This window comes from Wyeomyia smithii, chromosome 2 (assembly GCF_029784165.1).
Source record: "Wyeomyia smithii strain HCP4-BCI-WySm-NY-G18 chromosome 2, ASM2978416v1, whole genome shotgun sequence".
In the NCBI taxonomy this organism is placed as follows: Eukaryota; Metazoa; Arthropoda; class Insecta; order Diptera; family Culicidae; genus Wyeomyia; species Wyeomyia smithii.
The window spans coordinates 112,120,343-112,143,957 of record NC_073695.1 but is presented as its reverse complement, the minus strand read 5'-3'; the positions used below and the strand labels follow the sequence as shown (position 1 = coordinate 112,143,957).

Below are 23,615 nucleotides of genomic sequence, written 5' to 3'. Positions count from 1 at the left end.
CGAACGCCAAAAGATGAGGAGTCTCCTGTACAGCACCTCGACTCTGGAAATAGGGTAAGCAGGGGTAATCATGTATGAAGCGCCTCAGTTCATTTATTTGGAAACATGCAAAAAATAAGATATGAGACTATTGGGAATCCGTAGCGGTTCATGAGACCTACCTTCTGTGCAAGTTTAATAATTGGCACTAGCAGCAAAAAAATAAACAAAAATAAACTTTGATTTGAGCTGCTGTAGATCTAATATCAAGTAGCGTTTTCGTAATGTTTTCTTACTAGTGTATAAAGTTTATTAACTGGTATTTGCACTCATATATCTCAAGAGAACCTACAAGCAGCTGTATCAAGTAACGAAACAGAAAAATTGTAAAAAACAAAGCCTTGGTACTACATTCCGAGTCTGAACTTGACCTTCTGTTTATTTATACACAGACTTCGCAGCCGACTATTTAGTGTACAGGACAATTGCGGGGCTAGCGCTACGTTTAACTGACACTAACAGTCTCTCCCGAGCCGAGACCTGAACCTACGACCACTGGCTTGTTAGCATCGTACCTCGAGACCATCTGGGAGAGAAAAATTTTATGATTCGCTTAAATATTCAATGCTTTTTACAACACTACAGCTTCGGGCGGCATGCCCCACCTTCAGGCGTGCTGAAATGTTCATTGCTTCAACCAGAGTTGCCAATAAAATTTTCTATTTAACTGGAAAAAGGCTGAAGAAAAAACTGGATTCCAAATGAATTGAAAAAGAAAGCAAAAAAAAATGTGAGAGCGCTTTTCTGTTATCCAGTGTCAGTTTTTTATACAGAAAACAAAGGGATAACTCTTCGCATAAAAATACTCATTTTAATCAGAACTGTTTGGTACCGGCCTACATTTTGGCAAAATTTTGAACTGAAAATTTTCCTCTAACGCAGCAAAATTTAAAGATACGCAATCAATCTATCTCAAAATTAAGAAAATAAAGCAACATTTCCTTCCGTTACATTAGTGAAGTTTAAATTTCAATCTAATTCTTCCAACAATTTTTTAACTGCTACGCAACAAAAATAAATAGAAATTTTTTTCATGGTCTGGTAAAATCTATTTGTTTGGTTCTATCTCAACCATGTTATGCAGTCTTTAATTTGACCGTGTTTCGTGCGAGAAGATAGAATACTGAAAATGCTGTTAAGAATTGACAAAATAATTTATCAATCTACAAAATTTACGTTTTAATAATATTTCCGAAAATCAATCGGAGCTTCAGTGAATAAAAAACTGGACAAAACTGGCAAATATCTGAAAAAACTGGAAGGTTTTGGAAATAAACTGTTTGACTGGATCACTTGAAAAAAACTGGAGGAACCCAGTTTAAACTGGAACATTGGCAACCCTGGCTTCAACGTTCACTTCTGAAACCTTTTTTTTTTTATAGGGGGGGAGTTTGTAATGATTTATTTATGTACTAAAATATCTATTCAGAATTAGTATTGTGTGTTCTGCCACAAATGGTGACATTTCAACACTATTATATATATTTGTACGCTTTTTAGTATTATTGAGTGTTATTAGCTTTCGCAGTTAAGATAATGTAATTGTAGGAAGATTATTAAACCTACTTGTCAAGAAAAAAAAAGGAATAAAACGAAACTTAAAATAAACTTAAAATAAACTTAAAACTATCTTACTGACTATAAAGTGAGCTAATCGTTGCAATTGAGGATTGCAACGATTTTTGTCGGAATTTGTTGATAATTTGGCTTGACATATTTTCTGATGTTTCTACATTAGTGAGCCTATGTAGCTCGTTCGTGCTAAACCAGTGAGGACGCTTCAAAATCATTTTCAAAAGTTTATTCTGAATCCTTTGAAGTGTCTTCTTCCTGGTTGCACAACAACTTGTCCAGATGGGAACTGCATATAACATTGTTGGTCTAAATATTTGTTTGTAAATTAACAGTTTATTCTTGAGACAAAGTCTAGAATTCCTGTTGATAAGAGGATATAAACATTTGATATACTTATTGCACTTTGACTGGATATTTTCAATGTGCTCCTTGAAAGTAAGATTCTTACCATAAGTTAGCCCTAAGTATTTAACTTGATCAGACCAATTTAAGACCACACCGTTCATCTTAATAACGTGGTTATGGGTGGGTTTGAGAAATGAAACTCTTGGCTTATGAGGAAAAATAATTAACTGTGTTTTTGAAGCATTAGGGGAAATCTTCCATTTTTGTAAGTATGAAGAAAATATATCTAAACTTTTTTGTAGCCGACTGCATATAACACGAAGGCTTTTTCCTTTTGCGGAAATGCTTGTATCGTCACAAAACAGAGATTTCTCACAACCTGATGGTAAATCAGGAAGATCAGAAGTAAAAATGTTATATAAGATTGGGCCCAAGATACTCCCCTGAGGCACACCAGCTCTAACAGGCAATCTATTAGATTTACCATTTAGATAGTTAACCTGGAGAGTGCGGTCAGTTAAATAACTTTGTATCATTTTTGTGAGGTAAAGCGGAAAACTGAAATTTGACATTTTAGCTATTAAACCTTTATGCCAAACACTGTCGAATGCCTTTTCTATATCTAGAAGAGCAGCTCCAGTCGAATAGCCTTCAGATTTATTAGTTCGAATCATATTTGTTACTCTAAGTAACTGATGAGTAGTGGAATGCCCATGGCGAAAACCAAACTGCTCATTTGCAAAAATTGAGTTCTCATTAATATGTGTTATCATTCTATTAAGAATTATTCTTTCAAAAAGTTTGCTAATAGAGGAAAGAAAACTAATTGGTCGATAACTTGATGCCTCAGCTGCATTCTTTTCGGGTTTTAAACTTGGAGTGACTTTGGCATTTTTCCATTTCGTAGGAAAATGTGCTAGTGCAAAGCATCTGTTAAAAATTTTTACCAAGAAATTTAAAGAGTTTTCGGGAAGTCTTTTGATGAGGATATAGAAAATCCCATCATCTCCTGGTGCTTTCATGTTTTTGAATTTTTTGAGAATGGTTCGCACCTCATTCAAGTTTGTCTCCAATACCTCTTCGGAAAGAAATTCTTGGGTGGTGATCTGAACATACTTTTGGTTTACTTCATTTTCAATAGGACTTACTACGTTCAAATTGGAGTTATGAACACTCTCAAACTGCTGAGCAAGTTTTTGAGATTTTTGTTCATTCGTTAGAAAAATGCAATCACCATCTTTAAGGACTGGAATGGGCTTCGAGGGTTTCTTAAGAACCTTCGAAAGCTTCCAGAAAGGTTTTGAATAAGGTTTTAGTTGTTCAACTTCTCTCATGAAATTCTCATTTCGCAAGAGAGTGAATCTATGTTTAATTTCCTTTTGTAATTCTTGAAAAATAATTTTCAAAGCAGGATCACGAGATCTTTGGTATTGACGTCTCCGTATGTTCTTCAAACGTATAAGAAGTTGAAGTTCACTGTCAATAATTGGTGCATTAAATTTCACTCTTGCCTTAGGAACTGATAAATTCCGGGCATTGAGTATTAAGCTGCTAAAATTTTCTAATGCTCTGTCAATGTCAGCACTATTTTGTAAAATAATATCATCATTCAAATTTTCCTCGATCGTAGAACGATATCTATCCCAATTAGTCTTGTGATAATTTAACACAGATCTAGTGGGATTTAAAATAGTTTCATGGGAAATAGAAAATGTTATGGGAAGATGATCAGAATCAAAGTCAGCATGAGTTAATAAATCACTGCATGAATGGCTTTGATTTGTTAGTACCAAATCAATTGTAGATGGATTCCTAATAGAAGAATAACATGTAGGACCATTTGGAAATAAAACTGAATAAAATCCAGCCGAGCAATCATTAAACAATATTTTTCCATTGGAATTGCTTTGAGCATTATTCCAAGATCGATGTTTCGCATTAAAATCACCGATGATTAAAAATTTAGATTTATTTCTTGTGAGTTTTTGCAAATCTCCCTTGAAATAATTTTTTCGCTCACCAGTGCATTGAAAAGGCAAATACACTGCGGCTATAAATCAAATGCCAATACTTGTTTCAATTTCAATTCCCAAACTCTCGATAACTTTGGTTTCAAGATGGGGTAAAACACGATGTTTTATTCGACGGTGGATAACTATTGCAACTCCACCACCGGCAACATCAATTCTATCAAACCTATGAACTATAAAATTTGGGTTCTTTTTTAGTATAATATTTGGCTTTAAAAGCGTTTCAGTCACAACTGCAATATGCACATCGTGGACTGTTAAAAAATTGAAAAATTCATCCTCTTTCGCTTTTAAAGAGCGAGCATTCCAATTTAGGAAAATTTACAGCATTATTTAAAATCATTGCTGAATTTCAATTTCATAACAATATTAGTTGTAAATTTTATACCTTCTTGAACAGCCTCGTACATCGAGTTACAGTTCAACAAAACGGACATTAGCTGCAGCATGGATTGTTGTAGGTATTCAATCTTTTCGGGATTTGGATCACCTAAATCAATACTGGCTGACTTTTCAGCACCAAACACGAATGGTTTGTTACTGTTTGAATTTGAAATATTACCTGAAAGGACACTGGCATATGAACAGCCTGGTGTTGCCTGAACAAGATTATTTTTCTGAAATTTGTTATCTGAATTTAAATTATTACCTACAGACACACCTGCTAATGAAAGTGCTGGTGATGCCTGAACAGTACTGAAAGTCTTTTGATTACCCACATTGACAACAGGTTGTTTAAAATTCCTACGTTGTCTAGAAGCAATAATTTTTGACCTCACAGGACAATTGAAGAAATTAGATTTGTGATTTCCCCCACAATTTACACATTTGAAACTATTAGTGATCTCTTTCACGGGGCAGATATCTTTCGTGTGACTAGTGTCACCACAAATCATACATTTTGCAGCCATATGGCAGTTTCGAGTTCCATGACCATAGGCTTGACAATTCCGACATTGCGCAAGATTATGGATTCCTCCATGTCTCTTTAAATTTTCCCACTTTATTCGCACGTTGAATAAAACACGTGCTTTTTCTAAACATTTTAAATTATGTACTTTAGTACGATAGAAATGTACTAAGTAATTTTCATGGTGTATTCCAGTTTGAAAAATTTTGGCATTTGCCTTTCGTTTCATCAAAATTACTTGGTTGGGGGCAAAACCAAGTGATTCCGACAAACAATCTTTGATTTCATCAATACTTTGATCATTTGAGAGACCTTTCAACACAGCCTTAAACGGTCTCATCAAAAGAGTAAAATTTATACATCTTTTCAGTCAAATACTGTAAAAGATATTTATGGCCATCAAAAGATTCGGCCAAAATACGAATTTCGCCTTGGCGACCAATTTGAAAATTCACTTTCACATTCGATAGAAATGATGCAAGTTCTGATCGAAATGCTTTAAAGTTTGCTACAAATACCACAATAGGTGGAACTTTAACCTTCTTCATAACGGCTTTATGCTCAGTATGAGAAGTTTGGAATTCTAGATCCCCAACAGAAGAAATAATATCATACCTGTTAGTCGAAATTTCAGTGTCACTTGGAGGAGATGCCTCACGTTTCCTTGATGCCGCATCAAAGCGAGCTTTTTTATTTTTTCCAGGCATAACTGGACAACTTCACTACACTTTCACTTCACTATAGAATTTGAGTAGAAATATCTCAAACCAAATTAATTCACTAAAAACTCGTTAACTTTAAAAACAAATTTATTACTTTGCCTTTCAACAGGTAGTCTTTTAAAAAGATTGCCTGTTGAAAGCGAAAAACAAAATTTTAATATCTCTCGCTAGTCTAAGACTTAGCCTCGAGCTGTTGGTAAAATGCGACCGTACTGTAGGACAGTTCAAGTCGATCGACACTTCTGAAACTTCAAGTGCTGTTTCACTTCGCGTGCTGAGCTGTAGTAGAAGCATATGAAGCTATTGCATGAGGCATTTTATACTGCATCTGGGGCGTTTTTCCTCAGTAGATTGGAAAGCTGGCGATTTAATAAAATTAGGGCGTTTTTGTGTAACAGCATAGGCGCCATCTTGAGGGGGGCAGAGAACTTTTTGACACCCCCCACCCCACCCCCCAATATTTTTTCCGAGAGGCAACTTATCATTTTGCTCCCTCAACAATTTTAGAAAGTTGGCGTCTCTTTTTTCAGTTTTTCGTACTGATAGTTTTATTTGTTATTTTTTAACTTCACATCCCCCACGCTTTTTTGCAAAACTGTAGTCTATGCTAGTTATTATCAAAACTGCCATTTTATTCACTTAACGTCAATCCTGAAACATTTAGCACGCAAAAGTTTCAAGCGATAGATTTCTAGAAGTTCTTTAATATTTGATAAAGCAAATATTTTCGAAACTCTCGTGTGCCCCTCCAATAATTCTATGAAGTCGGCACCTATGTGTAACAGTTATTACAAAATAAAATAATAGCAGTGCATTACCAACAGAATAGTGTATCTAACTGCATGAGAGATTTGTTGTTTATTTTAAACATAACTACAATGTTGACGATGTTCCTCAAGGGGGCGTATTACACCTGTTTATCCTACCCATATAGAAGTCGGGAATTTTCAGCTGTTTCCCAGAAACAGAAAGTCGCCATCTTAGATTTCGAATGGTATTCAAGTCAATTTCTGGCCTCTGAGCATCATTCTGATTCCGAAAACAGTTATATTGGGTGGTACTCACTCATGTTTGGCTGTTTTTCAGAAACCGGAAACCGCCATCTTCGAATTCAAAACTCATTTATTCTTGTACAAGAAATATACATATTAGACGATATTTGGTCACTTTCTGCTGTTTTTTTAAATACATCAGAGTTCACCATCTCGGATTTCAAAATGGCTTCAGTGTCATTTCGGCTCCGGAAATACTCGTTTTGGGAAATATTCTATTCTGTCATGTTCAGATGTTTTACAGAAACCGGAATTCGCCACTTTGTATTTCAAAATGGCATGTGCAGTCAATTTCTGCCCTCTGGGCATTTTTTTTGCTATAACTTTGTAAGGAAAAGTCCTGGAGATGTGTGGCCTTCAACAAAAACGTGTGTTTTGTATGCCCAAATGCTGCTTTAGAACAACGTTTTCTTGTAAAATGTAACTAACAAAAGTTAAGTACAAAAAACCAACTTTTAAGTAACTTTTACATGAGATACTATGTAACTCTGTTCCCAATGAAGATAGAAATTTGTTTGTTCAGCAAAGTTTAATATTTTTGCACGTTCTAAAACTTTGCCGAATAAACCATTCCTCTGTCTCTTAACACAAAAAAGTCATTTTTTTTTATATATGAAAACCTACTGTGACATATGCTCGCCGTACTCTAAAATGGGTGGATTGTGACAAATGGAACCTAAAGAAGTTTATAGTACTTCAGCATCATGATCATGATTCCACTTGCTCCTTTTTAACCTATACGTTCTTGAAGTTATCGAAAAAATAAGCTAAAATATGATATAACTTTGTAAGGAAAAGTCCTGGAGATATATAGTCTTCGGCAAAAATGTGTGTTTTGTGTGCCCCAACAATTCCTTCCAACAACACTTTCGTGTAAAATGCAACTAACAAAAGTTAAGTACAAAAAACTAACTTTTAAATAAGTTCTATGTAATGTCCTTATAACTTTGTACCGAAAAAAGATAGGATTTTCATTTGTTCAACAAAGTTTCATATTTTTGAATCTTCTACAACTTTGCTGACTATTCTTCTATCTCTTAACAAAAAAAAGTTTTTTTTTTTATTTTTAGTATAGTAAACTTTTCATATTTTTTGACAATTTGCGAATATGCGGGTCATTTATACAAACAATTGATCCGAAGACACTACTAAGCTCAGATGAAGTTGAAAGGCGCTATGGAATTAAGTATCACTTTTTGCCTTATTGGACCACTGTGCAGTGGTGTCAGCAGCTATATTGGCACGGCCAGCTGGTGCGGCACTTCCCTAGTAAAAGCTGCCTTTGTGCAGTAGCGAGGAGCATCAGAAGAAGGTACATTATCCGACACTTCCTCTGATGAAAAGTTGCCGTATTTTGACAACACACAAAGTTGCAGTGCAGTGCAGTTGTGGCTTTGCATACAACCCTTGTGTTATTTTTTAAATTTGAATGGGAGCCCTCGCTTCTAAAAGAAGGAGTGGTTCTGAGCCATCCTAATCACCTTTCCCGTCCCCTAAAACCCCTACATACAAATTTTCACGCAGGTCGGTTCAGTAATTTCCTAATCTATATGGATCAGCTATTGCAGCTATTGAAAATATTGTTTTTCAATGTGTTTGGACGTTTTGAATAAAATATCGTTTAAGCTGTTAGCGACGAGGCGCCGTGTTAGATTTTCAAAAAGTCCACCATTTTATTTTCAAATTATCCCATTTTTTCTCATGCCCAAACTTGCCTTTAAATAAATACTTGCTTTTTCCACACCGAAAAAAAATTCAAAAACGATAATTTTCAAAGCCACTGATGAGATGCATCCATTTCTAAGACATTTGGCATAAACAACTTATTCAGGCCCGGATTCAAGGGGGGGAGGATGTAGCGGGGGCAATCGACTAGCTCTCCCATACGGTTGTGATGTCGGGTTCGATTCCCGATCAGGTCGAGGAACTTTTCGAGCTGGAAATTTTTTCAACTCAGCACTGGGGCACACTGTGTCGTTGTACTTATCCTACAACATACAAAATATACCAAAAACAATATCGATAACGAATTCTCTCAACTGATGTAGTTGATCGAGACCGCTATTAGCCCCCCAGGCTAGCGTGCGATATTGTTTTGTTGAACGGGGGCAAATACCCCGGGCCTCCCGATTCGAAGGGCCCCTAGTCCTAGAGCAGACATCACAGACGTGGAAGTGGAGACCTCTTTTTTGCTCGTCACCTTCCAGCGGAGCGTGCAGTCATTTCACAATTTGCACTTTTTTTACCTCTAATTATTCTAAGAAAACAGGGCCCCACGAAAAGATCTGCCCAGGCCCCTCAACACCCAAATCCAACCCTGCACTTATTCGATATCAAAAATTTATGCTTTTTTTATCCGCCAAAAAAGTAAAGCTTTAACCGCTTTGAGGCACGATTTCGGTAATCTTTCAGACATTTGCCAGGGAGATAAAATGAAGACCACCCGGGTTCAAATCTGTTGCTAGGTTGATTTCTTTAAACAAATTCTACTCTAACCCCCGAGAGAAATAATTTTCTTTTCCAAATATTCCGCTTTTCTTTTTTTAGCTTTTTATTTCTTGGCTTTGAAAACTTTATCGCTATTCTTTTATTGGTGCCTACTTATTGTGCTGTCATGCGGTCTTCCTTATTTCTCTCGTGGAAAACAAGGTGTCTAGTATTAGCACTTTTTCTGCCGAAGGAATGTTGGTAAAATATACTAATTTATACAATGCAATAGAAGGTTGCATCTTGCATCAAATGCCTGTGGGAATATAATTTTGTGACTGTACCTCTGGGAAAGAGGCAGCTGCACGATTGAGTTGGAATTTTACATGAGGACTTTTTTCGAGAAGACGAAACTTTTGAGACCAACAGCTAAACGAAATTCCAAAAGTTGTTTCGAATGTTGTATTCGAATCGATCGTTGACTGAACTACGCAACGGTTAATTTAAACAGCATGTGCGTTGCATGGTAAGCGGCATCGCTAATGATAGCAGGGAACATTTCATTGTCTGAATTGTTCTCTACTATTCTCTCACTTCAATATTATCTTGCACTCATTTATCTACTAAAGCGAACCCGTATTGAAAGTAATTGATGTGAGCGTGCCAATTCACTGATTTAGGTTACGCACTGTCTCTCATCCATCCTTTCTCTTCGATACTGTCAAAATTCATTTTTTTTTTCATCAGATTACAATCCATTAGAAAATCTTGTTCCGAAATTTTTCTGTAGAACAATGACAACTCCCGAACAACAAATTGTTGTTTTTCTACAAGATCAAAATTTTGAGCTGGATAGCTGCAAAAAGCCTCATGACCTCATTGATACCTTTCCTACGAGTGATGAGTTCTTAGGCATTTTGTCCAAATATTCGCACATCGCCACCTGTGCTTTCTCCTACAACGTTCTATAAGCTGTACGATCAGTTTCGAAATGGTGTTAAAATTATTACAATAATGATTGTCATTACTGGCAAATCTTGTCGAGTCTTGCTGTGTCAGTGGTACCGCAATGTCGGTGGTACCACAATGTCAGTGGTACCGCTATAAAATTTGATAACGCAACTGTTATATCGGATTTGACGTTTTTAGCATAGCCCTGAAAGCCTCAGTGCAACGTATGCTTTTAATATGTTTACACTCTGGCCAGAGCCCTTCGGCATCTTAATATCGTTCTACGTGCCTACCGATACTGCTTGCGGTATCATTAGAACGGTAATGTAGCTTATGTGGGTCGTAAAGTTGTAATTGATTCCGTCAGCTTAAACAAATGCGTCAAATTCCGATTACACACCTTGATGGCCGAATCAATTGAATTTTCACGGTTAACGTGCCGTTTTGTCACAGTGATTGTCATGAAGAATAGTCGATTCATACTCTTTTATGTCTTTTTACTTGACGGTACAAGACAGAACGACTCAATGAGACAACTCCATTCACAATAATAAGTACTTACCTGTGCATATGTATTTACTTGCACGAATAAATCAAAATTATTCCCCTGTAAATGAATGTTAAAGTTCATCCCTTATTCATTGTCAAATTTTTACCGTCGTATACATCTGCCTTATTTTGACAAATACTGCAGTTGCTTTGAAACAATTGTGTTTTATGTATACATTATCACTAAAATCATATGGTCTAGAAAAAATTTACTCTTCAGCCACCCTACTGTGATATGTTTGCTATCTTTCACATTCCATTGAAAATTACTTTTTCCCATGCACGAATCGCAATAACCGTACTGGTACCACCAGCTTGCCATGCGCTTCGCGAGTATGTTTGAGGAAATCGAAAGTATCCCATCCCGTGGTTTATTATGTTTACACAGAAACCACCTGTGTACCGTAACTTACCACTAGCAGCAACATGTACATAGCTACACGACCACACACAGGAAATCTACTTGGGTAGAAGCAAATTACGGAGACACCGTTATATAGAACTAAGGAAAGGTCATCAAATGCAATTCTTGGTAGCCGCAATCGGGCTTTGTGACTAGGCATGAAGTACGTACAATGGCGAGTCACATACAGCATAATATTCCTGCCTAACTAACCGTTCCATTGGGACATAAACGCATTATTGTGTTTACGTGAAATTATGAGTAACTAGCGCATTTAAGTAGCTGATTACGTCGTACTCAAAGGAAACGATCATAATCGATAGTGAGCCTCCCGTAAACAAACATGGTTTTATTCTCATTATTTTAGAAAGGTAGCTTTGAAAACGTGAGGAAATTAACTTAAGTACCACTTAATAAACACTCGCTTGATGATCTTCTATATCCTTCGTAGCAAATCCAGTTTTCCTGCTACTGACTGGTTCATGCCTTTCGACTGTATTCTGTTGGGCATAGCATCTTACACTAATTGCGGCTAGTCGTGACTTTGATGACTATAAAGATAAGCCGCAATGATTTCAGCAATTTTTTGTCATTTCCCTGTACGCGATCGTGATGTCAGTTATTTAGAGATACCTAGTTCCCGTCTAAAATATATAGCATGTATGCGTAGCAATTGAGCCATTCTACCATGTCGTCACGCAACTGATTTTTAGAGTTTATAATTTTCTTAATGGACGTCAAGGTGATACACATGTAAGCAGCTTGTAGGTGGTACAACTGGATAGTAAAAAGTAGAAACGGTGGACGTAATTAGCTGGTGTACGTTTCTGGAGCCGATATTTTAATGACTAATAACTGTGAAATTTTACGACACGAGACATTTTGTAAAACAATCTACCCAACATCAATACTCAAATGATTTTTATTATTAAACCTAACTGTAGTTGCAACACAGTTGTTGAACGAAATTTCTGCTATGCAGCTGTGGTGCATTGTACACGAGCAGAATCAAATTCCTCAACAAGGGTTGCTTACATTCCCGTGAAATTTAGTCTGCTAATCCGGGGAAGGTAATTGATTTTATAAAGCACTCTCTACCTGACTGGGAGCGATGGTGGATGACTGGTGATCCTATATGGCACGTATAGCAAGAGCGATATACTACAAAAGTTCAAATTAAGGGACGCTGTACCTAGTCTATTTCCACAATAAAAAATACTGTAAAATAAATAAAACCATGCAAAATTATTTTGAGAATAATATTTCCTACATACCCTACTTTCCAGACAGAATGCGTAGAGATATTTTACCTTGCACGCTCTCTTGAATCTTCAACAGAAATACGATTTTATTTTCCCAACTTTAAATTTAGCTAACAAGTGATTACCTGTGAAATTTCCTAGATGTTTTCGGACAAAAGAATTTACTCAAAACAAACAAGCAAATCAATTTATCAAATGACAATAAAATTAAACAGATGATAGATTAAGCGTAAATTGCTAGCACAACTCTAGCTCCATACTGTACCCCGCCACGCTCCACGTTGCAGACGTGACAAACCAAAATGGCACTTGAAACAAATTGCATAAGCACGATCTGACCATGTTCCCATCATCGCGGTAAGCACTATACATAAAGTGCAGGGGGCTGGACTTGTTGAGACAGTGCATGTAGCAATGGGCGATCTTTGAACAAAAATCGATTCTCCTGCATCGATTAATCAAAATCAATAAAATCGATTCATAACAAAATCGAGCCTGAAAAATCGATTTTACAAAAAATCGATTTTTGTTCGGTACGCAAGAAACAATTTGGAAGCTGTTATGAGAGCAAATGTGGCCAAAAGCAGTGTTGAAGCAATCGATGCTGAATAAACAACACGTTGAACTATTTGTTGAACAAACATTGCAGCAATCTTTGTTCATGTACTTATTCAACAGTGGAACTCTAGCTTAACAGAAGTTGTTCAAACGTTTGCAAGTGAATACCAGCAGCACTAATAAATATGTGCTGCGTTGAAGCGCTTTAAAGGTCTCCACTTATCACATCTAGATAAAAGCTATTTGAACGTTTCAAACGGCAACTTCGCAACTATTCTGCACATGTTGTTCAAATGATGCATACATGCGTTTGAAGTCTTTCAAAGAGCAATTCATTAGCTCTTATAGACGCGAGCGCTAGATCACCGGTTTAATAAAACATTCTTCTGGATGCGATTTATTGCAGTATAAACATTTTTTTAAATCACTAAAAGATTTAGCAACGTCAACGTCAGTGATGCCCCGAAAGATTTTTTTTATTCTCGGAAACTGAGGAACTCTATGAAAATTGGAACAGCATTTTATAATTATTGAATAACTTTGATCAGACAACAGTCGAACAACAACCGAAATGGAAAATAGAAAATTTCTGTTCAATAGTTGAAATTTTCCGGCACACAGTTGTCCAGAAACGGCGAAGAGGGTTTTAAACAACAACATCAGAATATTTTTATATTGTTGAATACAATATTCTGCTGTTGTTGCTCAAAACCCTCTTCGCCGTTCCTAAACAACTGTGTGTCGGATAATTTCTCCAAATTCAACTGAACAACCATTTAACAGTAGTTTTTTATTTTCCATTTCGGTTATTGTTCAACTGTAGCCTAATAAAAGTGATCGAGTAAATGTTTAGGCAACAAAAATTGTTACTTGGGTATAATCTTTTTACGACTATTTTTGGTTATATTTATGGAGATTTTGTTTTGTTTGCGTTTTCTGGTTTATTAATCATGTTCATCGAGTTTTCGTACGCAACATCTACTAACGATACGGCTTTTTTAGTTTATTGCCATCTTCTTTAACCGTGTGTACTCTTAGCGTTTTTTTTCTACTAAAAGTTTTCGTTGTCGCTCATCCCATAGACCATTTCACGAGACGTTTGGGAACTTGAGTCATGAACGAAATTTTGACAGAAAGTTTGGAACTGCTGACATAATGCACGTGAAAGCATCAAGAACATCAGCAGGATCCGTGACACCTGTCAATTCGTGAAATGGTCTATTGTTTCGGATGCACTAAGAGCAATCCAAACCTGTATACAGTCAGTTTTTTTTACGCGGGGGATACGTACCTCGTAAAAAAACGCATAAAAACCGCGGTAATTCGAAAATCCGCGTAAAAAAAAAGAACTCATTCAAAAATCCGCGTAAAAAAAACCTCGCTAATTTAAAAATCCGCGTAAAAACAAGTTTTTTTTTAAATCCGCGAAAAGTAGTCCAGCAAGAAGGGCTTTAAATAAAACCCGAGACGCTCTAGAACCAGTATTTAAATTTGTCCTCTTTGACGGTCATTCCGAATCTTTCGGTGGGCGGAGGGTATTTTCTGGACTAAGTCTTTTACTAGATAAACACTTAAACGTTTCTGGTTCCAAACCCATGTTAATTCGGAAATTCGCGAAAATTGTTTTGAATTAGCGCGGTGTCGCGTTCGGTTTTCAAATGAAAAATAAAAATTCGCTCTAAATCGTTACAATGACAGTTGGTAGATGGGCGAACTGTCATTTTAGCGGTTTCAAGCAGATTTCAGGAAGTTTTAAATCGTGATTTAAAAAGCGAAGGACAATGATAGAATTTTTTTTAAATCACGTTTTACTTGGAAAATTCAGATCATTCAGATGATATGAAAAACTGATATAGCTGATCAACCCAATTCATAAAAAAAAATCGGAACATCCGCAGAACAAACTCAAATAAACAAAAATGGCGAGTGCGACACCATGCAGAACAGAATAAAGCACGGCATATACACGACCATTCAATTCAACTTTTGCAATATTTGAGTTAACGAGTACCCCGCTACTCAAAGTTGAAAAATAAGCGCATATGCCTTTTCTACCTAAATCAAAAAATTGGTGCTTGATAGTAAACATCCACAACGATAGTAAACAACGTCCCTACGGAAGCCAATTTTCAAAAAGTTTACTTGCAGAGGTAGCAAATATGAAATAATGTTGGCTAATATCCAAAATGGTAAATTCAATATCCAATGCAATGCAAAATTTCAGCTAAATCGGAATCCAGGAGTATTTGGTCTAAATTTCACTTTCTCGACTTATGAAGAAAAGCAAAGTTTGTAATAGTTTTTTTTTGTGCCAAATGTCTTATGCCTTGTTCACACTATAGCAGATATCCCGTGATACCGTGATCTTGATACATACATACATCTAGTTTTCACAGAAAATTTGGAGTATGGGATTTGAAATCAAGATGGGCAATATTACATCATGTGAACTGGTTATTAGAAATGAATAAAACGTCGAGGTCGGGTGTTATCCAAAAAATCGAAATTTTGCTAACTGTTCGTGAAGGCGATATTTTGAACACTACTTCTAAATAAAACTGTCAAAGTCAATTTCCATTGCCACCCAATGTACACCAATCAGATAGTAATGATTGTATACAATATATGTCAAACTTTTGAGACGGTCTTGTGGTCTGGTAATTTATATTCAGTTCGAGGTCTTGTCTCGTCGTTCTTTTCATCCTCGCTAGGTATGGGCGAACGGCTCACGAGCCGTTCATATGAACCGGTTCTTAGGAAAGAGCGAAAGAACGAACGGCTCACGAAAAAGAACCACGGTTCTTTGGGCGCACCAGAACTGTTTGGTTCGCGCGAACCCGAAGTTTACTGAGACAACACGAACTGTCAACGCTCGTGAATCATTGTGAACCATGAGTCGGTTTAGAGCCGCTCCTTGATATATTTCACAACGCAAGCGTATTAGCCAAATTTCATACGGGTTTGTCTATTGATGTCGCGTTTACAAAGGCAAAAAATGGTTACTGCGTTAAAAATACTGGAGGGACTTAATTTGGTTGCGGATTGTTCTTTTTCAACTCGACGACAAGGTTATCCAGCTTCCTTGACCTACAGAAAACGTCAAAATGGGCTGCGTGCACTATACGCCATTACCGTTCGTGAAAAGCTGGATATGCTGGATATGGGGGACATACTCATGAAAAAAGTTGTCATGGACGTAGACAATTGTTTGAGCCAACAAAAACATTTGAAATGCGTTTTTCTCGGTTTCATGTCTATTACATTTTAGCCCATTTTTCAACTATGGACATCCCGGTAAAAAATTGACACATTTTTCAGATCAGTGTCCGAATTCCGAGCACACACTTCTTCGGAGAGAGAAAAATTTCGTATACTATCAATAAAGAAATATTCTTCTCTTCAAAGAAAAGTGTTCTCGGAATTCGGCCGCAGATTACGTTAGCAACAATAAATGCAATCACTATTGTTTTCAATCCGTTTTGCACACATTTATTTTTCAGGCGGAAAAAAACGATCTTGCCATCCAAAGGATCGATTCAGCAGAAAATCGCGCGCAGGAAAATCGATTCAAAAAATCGATGAATCGACTAGAAAAGATCGATTTTGCAAAAATCGGATCGATCTTGCCCATTGCTAAGTGCATGTAGTGCGCCAAGCTCAAGTACGTAGCGGATGAAAAAAGTAACTTGTAGGGAGGTATATGTGCAAAGCGGAAGAGGTTTTCAAAGATTCGAAGATAAGCAATCGTTTCTGGGTTAAGTTTGTTTTGATTGGCGATTGGCTGGAGGCTCAGATATTGAATTATACACAGTGTGATTAGAAATTAGGGTCTAAGTATGAGGTGCCAGGAGAAGGTTAATTCAGACAAGCAAAAATAAAATGTAAACACTTAAAGATATATTGTTTTCATTCATGGTGCAAGATAAATAACACTTCCAAAATGGGTTCAGGGGCTTAAATGCATAATGTTTCGTAGTCTAGTTCGGTGATAGTGAAAAGTGTTTCATCTTGAGATGCTCCGAATTTGAACGTTATTCAAATAAACATTTGTACTCTCAATCGTGATTAGCTTCGAATCAAACATATTGGACTTATAACAAAAACCTTATATTGTGCAACGCAACATATCAACTCCTTTCTACAAACGTCGTACGTGTTGATTGCTGCTCTCGTTTTATTAGCTGTATAATCGCATAATAACAAGCTCCGATCTGTTTGCCTGCTATAACGTAGGACTGAATTTACCTGGATGTTATATCTGAAGGCGATGTATGGAATACAGATAAGACTTCTGGAAACTGAACCTCTACTGTACTTTCGTACTTTCGCATAACCAACTTAAATAAACTTCAACGAGGTTTTTCTGTTCTTATTCACAGTGCTAAAAAACCAATCACATTAAGTTAATATGTTTTTATTTGGCGCATGATTAGTTGAGAAAAGTTATATCAAAATCGTATTAATATGAATACCTTGAAACAAATACTAATTATTTTAATTCCAACAATCGTAAATATAACGCGAATATTTGGCAATTGTACCGAAAATAAACTTTAATACGAGTTGGTTTCCTTGTGATATGATAGATTATGCACTCGAGTCACTTATTAAATTTAAAAACAGCCAAAGTTCCATGCATTCAAAACCAGAAGAATTAAAGAAAATATTATATAATTTATATTTTATAATTGAATAAAATGAAATAATATTGAATTCTAATATGGTTAAATAATAAAATAATATTGAATTCTAATATGGTTATTATATGGTTTATATCCAATAATTTCTGTTCAAAAGCTATACTTTACTCAGTCACTTCTGCACACGTTCAATGCGTAAACTCCACACTCCAGCTGATGGAGATACCTAATGGAAGAAACGTTCTCGATTAGAGGCCGTACCAACAACCAATAAAGCATTTTTAATTAGCGGGGATTTTTGAAGTCTAGAGCAATTTTTGTGATTGAAGTTTTTGAGATAATAGCCAAGCGATGCTGATTGAAAGTGAGCTTAGCATCAAGTAGCACACCAAGATCGTTGACTCGGTTTACGCTTTTGAGGCCATGCCCATCAATTGAGCAGTTGATAATCAAACTATTCATTGAGCTACTTTTTCGATGAAAGGTCATAACCTGACATTTAGAAACACTAAGGTCAGGCCAATTTCGTAAACACTAATCAACAAATGTATCCAACAGCGCTTGTAAACGTGAGCAATCATCAACAGATTGAACTATTCAATACAATTTTAGATCAGCGGCATGCAGTTATTCACAGTTGACTCTAAGCAGCCAGACGATGTCGTTAATGAATAATATAAACAGCAGAGATGCTAAATTGCTGCCTTGAGGAACACTGGAAAAGTCGGTGTACTGGGATGAGGAGGAGGAATCATTTTGTACACAAAGAACTCTGTCATAAAAATATGGAATGAGCCATTCCGTTAATTTTCGAGAAGCGCTAAGTCGTGCAAGTTTTCGTTAAACTATCTTGTGGTTGTGGACATCGATTTGCGCCTCCTGCTCCCTGTGAGAGATGCAGGTTGACATGAGCTTCAGTAGATTTATACAAGCGAATCTGGCAGGTATAAAACAATGTTGATTGGAGAAAACATAGCATTCTGTTTGTGCAAGAATAAAGTTGCTTACAACTCAAACAGTTTGGTTATAGCAGAAAGATTCGTAACACTAAAATAGTTTTTCACATTCTGGCGGTCTCCACCTTTGAAGACATGGAACACATACGACTGCTTTCATATTTGAAGCGCAACTATAGACATGCCAGAATCGTAATCTTTTCAGACAGCCAGGTTGCACTACTGGCATTAAAGTCTGCCACATGTGTTGCCAGACTAGTCTGGGAGTGCATTGCAACACTCAAGAAACTTTTCCGCCTCAACAAAGTTAACAAAAATAAAGTTCCTCGTTTCAATAAAACTGGCCCAAAAGACGCACAGCGAAACTTCTCCAGGAGATTATAATTGGCGTTATTTGGCAGGAGGAACGAGGCTCAGTATAGTGAAGCGGATAGCGTGTAGAAAGAAGGGTGACACATTACACACAAGCACGGATAAATTAAGAATAAGCATTCCACTTCTCAATAGCGATATTGCTAACAATAGAAAGGCTATAATCATTTTTTTTAGTTTGAGCACAAGAGATTTTTTTTCACTTTTGTTAACCATTTGTCAACACAGGCTTGACCTGAAGCTCAACCTGGAAACTACCAAGTGACCTGCTGACAAAGCGGTTAAGGTGCTTGAGAGGGTTATCCTCAACAGACTCGACCAAGAGTGAAACCGGTCTGTCCAGCAACCAATTCGGCTTCTGTAAAGGTAGGTTCACGGTGGATGCTAGTTTCTACGTCGCCAAAACGGCCGAGGTAACACTCCAGCGTAAAAGAAGGGGAATTCGCTATTGCACAATCCCCATGCTAGACGTGTGAAACGCGTTCAATGGCGCCAGCTGACACTCTATAGCCTACGCGCTTCGGAGTTATACAATGCCGTTGCCACTGTACAAGATTCTAGAAAATTACTTCCAGAATCGATAACTGGTTTACATCACACCTGAGAGTCAGAAATGCGCCCCAATCACCGCTGGTGTACCGCAAGGCTCCATCCTGAGTCCGGCATTGTAGAAAGCCATGTTTGATGGTGCGTTGAAACTTATCCTCCCTCCGGGAGCAGTGATGAGCAATTTATACTGACCTTAGTAAAGCGTTCTATAGAGTTAAAATTCCTCTCCTGCTTCGGCCATACTTGACCGACAGAACAAAAAAGTAAGATTTAAGAGCAGTTTATCATCAGTAGTAAATGCGATATCCGATGTTCCACACGGCTCAAGAACTAAACAAAGCTTAGAAAATCGATCGAAATACGCAAAATAGAACCAAGGCCCGGAGGGCCGAACCGTATATACCATTCGACTCAGCTCGACGAACTGAGCAATGTCTGTTCGTGTGTATGTGTGTTGTCTGTATGCATGTGCCGCAAAATATTAACGCACCTTTCTTACAGAACGCAATATCCGATTTTAATGATCTTATACGCAAACGAAAGCTACTGTACTCCCCCAGAATGCTACCGAGTGGATTTTTGATTAGTGGCTTAGATTTTAAAATATTGATCAAAGTGTATATTTTATATGAGACATGTATACCAATCGATTCAGATCGACGAATTGAACAATTTCTGTATATTTGTGTATGTGTACATGTACGTATGTATATGTGAATATGTTGTTTATATGTGTAGTATATCAGAATCGAATCGAAAAAATATAACAAAAAACACTCTTTTTACAGAACGCATATTCCGATTTTGTTGTTCGCATGCTCAAATGAAAACTCCAGAGCTCTTTGAAAATCATACTGAGTGCGAATTTTCATTGGTTGCTTGAACTGTTAAGTTTTGACCAAAGTACAGTCAGGTTTTTTTACGCGGTTTTTTTATACGCGGTTTTTTTTACGAGGTTTTTTTTTACGCGGATTTTTTAATAAACGCGGTTTTTTTTACGCGGATTTTTGAATTAACGCGGTTTTATTTTACGCGGATTTTTTAATTAACGCAGTTTTTTTTTACGCGATACCGCGCTAAACCAAAAATTTTTTCACGAATTTCCGAATTAACGTGGGTTTGGAACCAGAAACGTTTAAGTGTTTATCTAGTGAAAGACATAGTCCAAAAAACACTCTCTGCCCACCGAAAGATCCGGAATGACCGTCAAAGAGGACAATTAAATACTGTTTTAAATACTGGTTCTAGAGTGTCTCGGGTTTTTTCTAAAGCCCTTTTTGCTGGACTACTTTACGCGGATTTTTTAAAAAACGTGGTTTTTTTACGCGGATTTTTGAATTAACGCGGTTTTTTTTACGCGGATTTTTGAATTAGCGCGGTTTTTTTTACGCGGATTTTCGAATTAACCCCGTTTTTTTTTACGAGGTACGTATCCCCCGCGTAAAAAAAACCTGACTGTATACTTCAGACATATGATATTTTACTTTCTGGATAATTTCTCTCTCTCCCTGCTCTTTCTTCTTCTCTATCCCTTTTTTCGTATCGCTATTTATTTTTCAAAGCAAATCAACAATCATCGACAACTTTGCACTATTTTTACACTTTTGTAGTGCGTCTTAACTGGTGTGAATAAATTACCTTTAGCTTTTTCCTAAAAATTTGAATTAGATTTTAGAAGAAACTGCAATGCTTACTCAGCTCCATTTTCCGAAGCTTCCATCCTCACTTCTTTTAAAATATATATTAAATTGTAGGTTGAACTCAGATTTGCGAAGAATAGGAAACTTTTACAGCTTTCGGGAGCCAAGCATTGAAGCAAAATCTGATCCCACAGTGTACAAATGTAACACAATTAGCGATGCAGATATTTTGAAAAGCTTTACCAAAGATGTATAGACTAGCAATACTCAGAGGGAGCGATATGCGAAGAGAATGTTGTGAGCCAAACGAACATGTCAAAATCCAAGCCAAACGAACAAGAAAGGTAAAACATTGAAAGGTATTGCAATCAGGTACAATAAAGGATATTTTTATTTTACTACTTTACCGTAACTAAACAATGGTTACCGTTACTAAACAATGAATTAAGAATGCTCCAAAATTGCTTTATCACAGTGATTTTTAACTGGTAGTTCACAAACCTTTTGTATGGTCAATAAAATAATGATTAATCATGGTGCAAGTATATAAAATTAAACCTAAACAAAACAAAATTAACACCTTCACGGTTTTCTTGATGCACTTTATTGTTCCCCAGGACTTCTGACATGTGAAACTTAGTTGCCAATTTGGCGGTTTTTTCCTTCGCTTATCTCTCTCTCTCTCTCTCTCTCTCTCTCTCTCTCTCTCTCTCTCTCTCTGAGTATCTCTAGTATAGACCTATTTACGTACAAATGTGTTAGTGCCACCCGTTGAAGAAAACATAAGTAAATCGCTGTTTTGTTTGCAATGCTACGTTTTATGTTTTAAATTCGGTTTTGAATATACTTTTCACTCGTGACCAGGAATCTAAACTAGCTGTTGAACGTAATCTACAAAATAAGGAAAAAGTGTTAAAAAATTGTGAACATCGAGATGCGATGATTTACAGTTTGGATGAAACTAAAGCAACTTTACATGGCTATGCGCGTTTACTAGTGTGCGCAGATGAAATGTCACTTATCTCTATGATATGATACTTCTCGTTATAGCAGCAAATTTAATTAAGTCTTTATTTCGGATTTTATCATACAGTCTAGGCCTTCGGAAAGAATAATGTTCTCGAATACACTCTGGAAATCCGAAATTCTCAAAGTTTGTGGAAAACCCTTTATTTTCAGATAATGCGTTTGAGATCTTTCATCAGTAGTAATATTTTTTTCCTGTATAATTCTGAACTATAATTTTTCGAAAACAGATTTGTAGAATTTTGCTTCAATTCGTAAAAAATACCTGATGCTGATTCATAAACCTAGCTCTTGCGATTTCTGATAATAAAGCGAATATGGTACTTAAGCCTGAATTATCGTTCCTATATTCATCTCAGTACCTATATTCATCTCATCACGCCTTTTTGATAAATTCATCGTCAAATTTTACAATATTTTCAACGTAAAACTTGCAATCTCATACATATTTGGTAGTTCCCCATTTGACACATGCAGTAACGCTGGCGCTGATGTCGAAATACATGACGCAGCGCGAACACGACAGCAGATGGTGCTAGTGTTACTAATGTAAAGTACTGGAATCATTCAAACGATGATTTTATTGAAAATTTGTTCGACGTGTTATGTCTGTAAGTCTGCGCTCATATATTTCAGTGATATCATCCATAATATTTGTGAAAACCACGTCAAGCTTTAATTCAATGATCGTCTTTGATTAACTCTCCGAAAACTATTTTTCAAATTCATTTCAATCATTTTTGAAATTGGACTTACGTTGGTATACGATTTGTAATTGACTGGCCTAATGTGTATAAAGTAATAGTTTCTGCGCCACTAGGTGGATTAATTCGGGTTTTTATATCTAGATTGATTGGCCTAGTCTAATTACAAATGACATTACTTGTGTTTTTATCAGTATCTTAGTTGAAAACAGACGTATTTCGCCATCAAAAGCGTTTCAGCGCTTCGTTTTGTTATTTCGAAAGGCTGTTTCCGACAATAGTGTAAACAAGAAAACCTGCAACCATAAATTGGTGGCACAGTTTACTTTATGCTAATGCACACTATGTCCTGAAAATTCAGTAGAAAATTTATTCAATTACGACCCAGGAAAACTTGGACACAAACATAAAAACCATTAGGTACTTTCCGGGAACGCGTTCAGATACGATATCTCCGATAATAAATCTTAAACTGTCTTTTTTATGTTATGAATAAAATCAGCAATACACAACGTTTTTAAAATCAAATAAGCGTACTTGTTTTTACTGACGTTTAATAAGAGTAATTAATGTTTCAGCTAATAAAAAATAGCTTAATGTTCAAATAAAATGCGCAACTAAATAGCATGAACCTCTGTAAAACGTCACGGGCAACTTTCTAATTACATCGCGTCCTGCGTGACTTGTTTTCTAGAGAGAAATTATCGCATTGCAAGCTATCTCCAGACAACAAATTCCAATTATGCAACGCTAGTACGTAACGATAGAGAGAAACGGGATTTCCTCTATTTCTTTCGAATTACTGTATGTGCAGGTTCTACTTTTACTTATCAGCTTAACTAGCTTTCCGTTCGCACCACTGACCTACTGTCGACTTTTTCTGACTAGTTTGTAAAGAGAACGCA

General features: G+C 36.5%; 1 protein-coding gene and 1 long non-coding RNA gene across 5 annotated transcripts in view; one reads left to right on the top strand and one right to left on the bottom strand.

Annotated features, from left to right (window-relative positions):
- The window catches only part of LOC129724019 (uncharacterized), a 104,503-nt gene that overhangs the window by 75,770 nt on the left and 5,118 nt on the right, over window positions 1-23,615 (top strand). The window lies entirely within an intron of this gene.
- LOC129724020 (uncharacterized) lies at window positions 11,868-12,546 on the bottom strand. The gene is made up of 3 exons (XR_008727862.1): window positions 12,391-12,546; window positions 12,278-12,332; window positions 11,868-12,221 (listed from the first exon to the last, which is right to left on the bottom strand). It is a non-coding gene; the product is annotated as an uncharacterized LOC129724020 (long non-coding RNA).